The sequence below is a fragment of the Mastomys coucha genome, chromosome X, assembly GCF_008632895.1.
Source record: "Mastomys coucha isolate ucsf_1 chromosome X, UCSF_Mcou_1, whole genome shotgun sequence".
Classification (NCBI taxonomy): domain Eukaryota; kingdom Metazoa; phylum Chordata; class Mammalia; order Rodentia; family Muridae; genus Mastomys; species Mastomys coucha.
The window spans coordinates 110,622,561-110,629,031 of record NC_045030.1 but is presented as its reverse complement, the minus strand read 5'-3'; the positions used below and the strand labels follow the sequence as shown (position 1 = coordinate 110,629,031).

Here is a 6,471-nt window from a genome sequence, read left to right as displayed (position 1 = left end):
TCAACCTGCCACCAGGTTGCTGGCTGGTCACCTCGAGGAATGGTGCCATATCTGGGGCTCAGTGTTGGCTTCTGTTGTTGACAGATCTGGCATTCAGCAGCAGCTGTAGCCGGGTCAACCTTGGTGAGTGGAAGTCCGTGTTGCTGAGCCCAAGCATAACCTCCATATTGGCTACCATGGCTACTTTGTTCATGTGCCCATTGAGCAATGACAAGGATGGCTGGGGAAAGAGGCTGACTGTCCACAGAATAGCTCATCTTATCCACTTGATTAATGAACTCCTCCTCAGCTGAAGTCACCTTTTGGTGAGCATTTACATGAGACACAAATATCTTCACATCCTTTGCCCATTTAGAGAGATCTATCCGCATACTTCTTCCCCAGATGTCTTTCTCATGAATTTTCCAAGTCCCTAATAATCCAGCCAATCCATTGACTACAGCCCATGAGTCAATGAACAATCGTACATCTGGCCATTTCTTCTTCCAAACAAACTGTAGTACCATATGTACTGCCCGAAGTTCTGCCCACTGTGAAGATTTTCCTTCACCTGTATCTTTCAGGGTTGTCCTGGAAAAGGGTTGTAATGCTGCAGCTGTCCACTTCTGGGTGGTGCCTGCATAATGTGCAGAGCCATCAGTAAACCAGGTCCTAGTCTTCTCTTCTTTAGTCAGCCAATCATAGGGAACACCCCATGTATAGGTACATGCTTGGCAGCAGATGGCATTGTAACAGGACTAGAAACCATAGGCATTTGAGCAACTTCTTCATGTAACTTGCTTGTGGCTTCAGGACCTGCTCAGGCCCTTTCACATTTACCACTTCCATTTGACAATAGACTGCTGCTGTGCATGTCCTACTTTATGACTTGAAGGGTCCGATAGCACCCAGTTCATGATGGGTAGTTCAGGTCACATAGTAACTTAGTGTCCTATTGTCAAACGTTCAGTTTCCACTAAGGCCCAATAGCAGGCCAAGAGCTATTTTTCAAAAGGAGAATAGTTGTCTGCAGATAATGGTAGAGCTGTGCTCCAAAATCCCAAAGGTCTCTTCTGTGATTCACCTACAGGGGCCTGCCAGAGGCTCCAAACAGCATCTCTATCTGCCACAGACACCTCAAGTACCATCAGGTCTGCTGGATCATATGGTCCAAGTGGTAGAGCAGCTTGCACAGCAACCTGGACCTATTAAAGAGTCTTTTCCTGTTCCAGGCCCCACACAAAGCTAGCAGCTTTCTGAGTCACTTGGTGAATGGGCCTGAGTAGCACACCCAAGTGAGGAATGTGCTGTCTCCAGAATCCAAATAGACCCACTAAACGTTGTGCTTCTCTCTTGGTAATGGGAAGGACCAGGTGAAATAACTTATCTTTCACCTTAGAAGGAATATCTCTGCATGCCCAATACCACTGGACTCCTAAGAATTTCATTGAGGTAGATGGTCCTTGAATTTTGGTTGGATTTATTTCCCATCCTCTAATACGCATATGTGTTACCAATGAGTCCAAAGTGGTTGCTACTTCCTGCTCACTTACTTGGTCCAATCACCAAAATGTCATCAACATAGTGCACCAATGTGATATTTTGTGGAAGAACAGATGATCAAAATCCCCTTAACTAAGTTATGACACAGGTCAAGAGAGTTAATAAATCCTCGAGGCAAAACTGAAAAGGTATACTGCTGGTCTTGCCAACTGAAAGCAAACTGCTTCTGGTCATCATTATGGATAGTTACTAAGAAGAAGGCATTTGCTGCATACCAGGTACCAGGGGATGTGCTAATTTGCTCAAGTAATGAAACTACATCTGGCACAACAGCTGCAATCAGAGTTACTACCTGATTTAGTTTTCGATAGTCAACTGCCATTCTTCATGATCCATCTGTCTTCTGCACTGGCCAGATAGGAGAGTTAAAGGGAGATGTGGTGGGAACTACCACCCCTGCATCTTTCAAGTCCTTGATAGTGGCAGTAATTTCTGCAATTCCTCCAGGAATACGATACTGTTTTCGATTCACTATTTTCTCTGGCAGAGGCAACTCTAAAGGCTTCCATTTAGCCTTTCCAACCATAATAGCCCTCACCCCACAGGTCAGGGAACCAATGTGAAACTCTGCCAACTCCTTAGTATATCTATCCCAATTATACATTCTGGAACTGGGGAAATGACCACAGAATATGTTCAGGGACCTATTGGACCTACTGTGAGTTGGACATCAGTCAAAACTCCATTAATCACCTGTCCTCCATAAGCTCCTACTTTAACTGGAGGGCCACAATGTTTCTTGGGATCTCCTGGGATCAGTGTCAGTTCAGAACTAGTATCCAGTAGACCCCCAAAAGTCTGATTATTTCCTTTCTGCCAGTGCACAATTACCCTTTTAAAAGGCCATAGGTACCTCTGGAGAAGAACTGGAGAAAGGCTAACAGCAAAACTTTTTGGAGTCTTTTTTTGTTTTGTTTTGTTTTGTTTTTCGAGACAGGGTTTCTCTGAGTAGCCTTGGCTGTCCTGGAACTCACTCTGTAGACCAGGCTGGCCTCGAACTCAGAAATCTGCCTGCCTCTGCCTCCCAAGTGCTGGGATTAAAGGCATGTGCCACCACCACCCGGCAGGAGTCTTATCAAGATCCTTCCTCAGGGGAACCTGGCCACCCCTCATTCAAGGGGTTCGGGGTCAGCAAACTGGCTCAAGTCTGAAAACTGGTTCACTGGTTGTGATGGCTTGTATATGCTTGGCCCAGGGAGTGACTCAATTAGGAGGTGTAGCCTTCTTGTAGTAGGTGTGTCATTGTGGGTGTGGGCTTAAGACCCTCACCCTAGCTATCTGGAAGTCAGTCTTCCACAAGTAATCTTCAGATGAAGATGTAGAACTCTCAGCTCCTCCTGCACCATGCCAGCCTGGATGCTGTTATGCTCTTGCCTTGATGACAATGGACTGAACCTCTGAACCTATAAGCCAACCCTAATTAAATGTTGTCCTTTATAAGACTTGCTATGGTCATGGTGTCTGTTCATAGCAGTAAAACCCTAACTAAGATACTGGTCAAGATTGCCTTTTGCTACTTCATTTGTGTGAGAATTTTTCTGCTTATACAGATCAAACAGATATGCAGTAAGCTTCCTATCTATTTCATTCCTGGGAACACCATGACTGATTAGCCAGTACCAAAAGTCCATATGAGTCATTATAAATTTCACTTCTCTTGTGCTGACCACTATGGGCTAGGTCATTATAAACGTTGTTTTGTCTGAGCTGCCCATTATAATAACTACGATCACCTTGTCTCTGGAGATTCAATGCTGCCAACTGGCCCTTTGCTAACTCGGGGCCCAATTAAACCCATTGTGTTTAGTTCATCTAATTGAGCAGCAGCATCTCCAACCCTAAGGTCTAGCACAAGGAAAAGGCCAGGAACAAAACTCTTCAAATGTGATGGTGCCCCTCTCACCAGTTTGCGTCTTATAGGACTGGTGAAGGGCATATCTGATGGACCTTCTCATTATGGAGGATTAGGTTTTACACAATGTATCTACTCTAGCATTGCAATTTCCCTGAACCTTAAAATTCCTTTGTCAACACTAAGCCAAGTGATCTCAGGCATCTCTGACTCCTTTTCAGTAGGCCATTTTTTGATAAGTGCTTCAGCCAACCATTCAAACAAACTTCTGACACTTTTTTTTAACTGTGCAAGCTTCCATGTTAAACCTAGAATCTCTACTCAATCTCTATGTCAATAAACTTAGCCTGATCTAGTTTTATGTTCCTTCCACCATTATCCCATGCTCTTAAGACCCATTCCTACACATATTCCCCAGACTTCTGCTTGAATGAATTAGCAAAATCATTAAGCTCCTTAGTAGTGTAGCACATTTCCTCTTGGACTACACTTTCTACCTCCCCTCTAGGGGCCTGTTTTGCCTTGAGTCTGGTTATAGGCATGGAAGAAACTATTGGTAGGCCCTGAGGAACATCAACATTGTCTTGTCTGGCATTTTCTTCAGTGAAAGTCACTGCTGGTTTATCAGACTCTGAGTGATTAATTTCCTCATGTGAAATAGGCATTATTTCAAGGGGTGGGACTGAGGGTACTACTTCCTCTGGTGAGGTAAACCCTTGAGAATCTGAAGATTCAAAATTCTCAACTTCAACAGGTCCTCCCACACATCCCCATTCCAAGTTATAGGATCACATTCTTTGCCAATTAATGTCCTAACTTTAACTGCTGAGACTTGAATTTTCCCTGTAATTCTGCTAACCTTATAATGAAGGCCTCAGTTTGATTTTTCTGCAACTCAAATGATATGGCTGCTGGAAAGAAGATCCTCTTCAAGGGCACATTTAGAAACTTTTAGATTGTTTATTTGCATTTGGAGCTATTCAATTGTATAATATAGCTCATTCTTTTCCTTCATTAATTTTCCCACAAATACTAAGAGCAACAAGCCAGCAACATCATTTTCTGATTTTTTCTCCCAAATTATAGAAAATTTGGTACACTGGTCACCTAATTCAGTTACAATTGATGAATCAAGATAATCAAAGGCATTAGCTTCTTTAAGTTTGAAATATTTTCTACCATGGGCCTTCAATATTCTCCAAGCTCCCAGGACAGAGAATATCTGGAGAGGTTTCAGTATTTGAAGGTGCTGGTGAATTATTAAACCGAATTCCAGATTCTTAAAAGATTCATCCTTATACTTCTGCTCCTCTAGAATCAATCCCAGTACCAACTTCTATATCAGTCAGAGTTCTCTAGAGTTACAGAACTTATGAGTAGTCTCTATATAGTAGGGGAATTTGTTATGATGACTTACAGTCTGTAGTCCAACTCCCTAACAATGGTCAGCTGTGAATGGGAAGTCCAAGGCTAGTTGTTTCAGCTGGTCTTCTGTAGAAGTAGATTTTAACAGATGTGCTGGCAAGTAAATGAAAGCAGGCAAAAAAGAGTGAATCTTCCTTCCAATGTCCTTATGTAGTCTTATAGCAGAAGCGTGGCCCAGATTAAAGTTATGTACTGTAGTAAACTTGGCTCAACCCAGAAAACACAGATTAACAATAGATCATTGCAATAACATGAGGTTTATTGATCCACATATGTGGGGTTGTCCACCCTCACGGGGTGGGGTCAACCTTGAACTTAGAAAGCACACATCTTTTATACTTTACAGAGGGCAGATTTCTGCAACAAAGATAGCTGGCTTACTCTGGTTGGTGGAACACAGGACAAAGGATCTCATCAGGCATTGGTTGGCTTGCTCAGGGGGCTGTTCTTGGCTTAGTCAGCCAACTTCCCTATCCAGCTCTGCACCTGGCCTTGAAAAGTCTCTGGGAAGGGGCTGAGTAGCTAGGTGGTAGGGGGATTGTCATCATCAAGGTCAGGGTGACAGTTTGTGGTCTTTTTTGAAATTCACCACAGGGATGGGTTGGGGGTTCTTCTGAGAATTTTTAATCTTGTTTTCGTGGACCTTAAAGTCATTGCGACCACCAGTTATTTTTGTTTTGGCCTTACTTAGCTTAGTCAGAATGGCCTGGTCATTCTGTCACAACATTCTGACCACCAGAACTTTGTTTTGACAGCATGTACTTGGCTATCTCTGAAACACAACTTCTCAGTGTCTGAAGCTGCTGCTTGCTACTGTAAAACTATGTTTCCACACTGCTTGCTGCTTACAGGAGCTGGAACATGGCCCCCTTATTTTACTTTATTTCTACATTCCCAAAACTTTGTTTCTATATTCTCAAAAACTTGGTTTCTATATTCCCAGAACCTTGTTTCTACAGCTTTGTTTTTTCACTTTATTACTTCAGTACCACCATGCCTGGATCTGGGACTTGTTTTGTCCCAGGATGACCTAAGAACTCAGATCTCCTTGCCTTAGTCTCCTGGGATTAAAGGTGTGTACTACCTTGCCTGGGCCTAAGCTTTTCATAGCCACTATGCCTCAAGATCTCCATGCACAGTTTCTACAAGTAAGTAACTGTCTCCCAGCCTCAAGATCTGGATCACAGGTGAACCCTCTTCTGGATTGTAGATCATTCCAGATATAGTCAAGTTGACAAAACAGGAATAGCCATTACAATAGCCTATGTTATTTGGGAAATATGTTGGACTCCCTTAATGGTTTCCCCAATCAGACTCTCTTCTCTGGTACTAACATTTTTATATTGTCTATGGCTCTTTTCCCACTTAATTTTAATGTAAGCTCTCTTCATATCATCCTCAAAGAAACTTTGTATTGGAGTTGCAAGTAATGACTATATATACAATTTTTCTGTGATTTTATGTTGCTGTTGTACTTACAATTCATCATGATATGAAGAACTTCATTTTTATCTATTAGCCTTTGCCTTTGCTGATAGGAAGAGTCTAAATTTTAAGTTCCTTCTTAATACTGGTCTTTTTAAAATATTTTTTATTAGATATTTTCTTTATTTTCATGTCATATGATTTCTCCTTTCCCAGTTTCCCCTCCA

At 42.4% G+C, this 6,471-nt stretch overlaps 1 pseudogene; it reads right to left on the bottom strand.

The window, feature by feature from the left end:
- LOC116091197 overlaps nucleotides 1–1,864 on the bottom strand; it is a 4,441-nt pseudogene extending 2,577 nt beyond the window's left edge.
- Nucleotides 1,865–6,471: the final 4,607 nt, after the last annotated feature.